We start from the raw sequence: 2,500 nt of genomic DNA on the forward strand, positions 1-2,500 counted from the left end.
TTACCAAGACAACAGTGACAGGGAGATTTAGTATGACACTCTGACACTACATTACCAAGACAACAGTGACAGGGAGATTTAGTATGACACTCTGACCTCTACATTACCAAGACAACAGTGACAGGGAGATTTAGTATGACACTCTGACCTCTACATTACCAAGACAACAGTGACAGGGAGATTTAGTATGACACTCTGACCGCTACTTTACCAAGACAACAGTGACAGGGAGATTTAGTATGACACTCTGACACTACATTACCAAGACAACAGTGACAGGGAGATTTAGTATGACACTCTGACCGCTACATTACCAAGACAACAGTGACAGGGAGATTTAGTATGACACTCTGACACTACATTACCAAGACAACAGTGACAGGGAGATTTAGTATGACACTCTGACACTACATTACCAAGACAACAGTGACAGGGAGATTTAGTATGACACTCTGACCTCTACATTACCAAGACAACAGTGACAGGGAGATTTAGTATGACACTCTGACCTCTACATTACCAAGACAACAGTGACAGGGAGATTTAGTATGACACTCTGACCGCTACTTTACCAAGACAACAGTGACAGGGAGATTTAGTATGACACTCTGACACTACATTACCAAGACAACAGTGACAGGGAGATTTAGTATGACACTCTGACCGCTACATTACCAAGACAACAGTGACAGAGAGATTTAGTATGACACTCTGATCTCTACATTACCAAGACAACAGTGACAGGGAGATTTAGTATGACACTCTGACCTCTACATTACCAAGACAACAGTGACAGGGAGATTTAGTATGACACTCTGATCGCTACATTACCAAGACAACAGTGACAGGGAGATTTAGTATGACACTCTGACCTCTACATTACCAAGACAACAGTGACAGGGAGATTTAGTATGACACTCTGACCGCTACATTACCAAGACAACAGTGACAGGGAGATTTAGTATGACACTCTGATCTCTACATTACCAAGACAACAGTGACAGAGAGATTTAGTATGACACTCTGATCTCTACATTACCAAGACAACAGTGACAGGGAGATTTAGTATGACACTCTGACCTCTACATTACCAAGACAACAGTGACAGGGAGATTTAGTATGACACTCTGATCGCTACATTACCAAGACAACAGTGACAGGGAGATTTAGTATGACACTCTGACCTCTACATTACCAAGACAACAGTGACAGGGAGATTTAGTATGACACTCTGACCGCTACATTACCAAGACAACAGTGACAGAGAGTTTGACCTGCGTGATGTTTATTCTGTTTGTTATAGAATCCCCTTCACAGTGATCTGTTCTGCTTGTTAGTGCTTGTGTGTATGTGTGTGTGTGTGTTTGCTCGTGTGTGTGTCTGCCTTCATGCTTGTATGTGATCTGTTCTGCTTGTTAGTGTGTGTTTGCACGCGTGTGTGTGTTTGCGTGTGTGTGTGTGTCTGCCTGCCTGCATGCGTGTGTGTGTGATATGTTCGGCTAGTTAGTGTGTGTGTGTGTTTTGTTCTGCTAGTTAGCATGGCTTTCCCCTCTCTTCTCCTTGCTCGTCTCTTTGTCCTGGAGCCACGTTACCCTATCAGGTCACAGGACCAACAGAGACAAAGACAGTAAACAGCTGGGCTGCAAACCCATTGAAAAGGTTAGACCAGTCCAGTAACAGCCTCTAGCACCTACCCCCTAGACACTTGTGGAGATTTGAGAGGATGTGATAGGTTGACACTACAATGGACAATTCTTAAAAGCCCTGGACTTGAGACTAACCCTTAGAAACGCTTACGTCTCAGGGGTAGAAGACTGGCCGACACACAGACACAGCCGGGACAATATGAGGCAGTTAAAGACATAAATAATGGGAGCAAACTAATCCTCACTGCATTATCACTTTTCCATCTTCGCCACTCTACTTTCTACTATTCCCCCATGTTGGAAGACGTGTCAACACACCGACACACAGACACAGCCAGGACAATATGAGGCAGTTAAAGACATAAATAATGGGAGCAGACTAATCCTCACTGCATTATCACTTTTCCATCTTCGCCACTCTACTTTCTACTATTCCCCCATGTTGGAAGACGTGTCAACACACTGACACACAGACACAGCCAGGACAATATGAGGCAGTTAAAGACATAAATAATGGATAACAGAGTATTCCTCATTGGACGATGGGACCTGTACTCTCCAGTCTCTAATAATGGATAACAGAGTATTCCTCATTGGACGATGGGACCTGTACTCTCCAGTCTCTAATAATGGATAACAGAGTGTTCCTTATTGGACGATGGGACCTGTACTCTCCAGTCTCTAATAATGGATAACAGAGTGTTCCTTATTGGACGATGGGACCTGTACTCTCCAGTCTCTAATAATGGATAACAGATTGTTCCTTAATGGACAGTGGGACCTGTACTCTCCAGTCTCTAATAATGGATAACAGAGTGTTCCTTATTGGACGATGGGACCTGTACTCTCCAGTC

The sequence above is a fragment of the Oncorhynchus gorbuscha genome, unplaced genomic scaffold (assembly GCF_021184085.1).
Source record: "Oncorhynchus gorbuscha isolate QuinsamMale2020 ecotype Even-year unplaced genomic scaffold, OgorEven_v1.0 Un_scaffold_561, whole genome shotgun sequence".
Lineage (NCBI taxonomy): Eukaryota > Metazoa > Chordata > Actinopteri > Salmoniformes > Salmonidae > Oncorhynchus > Oncorhynchus gorbuscha.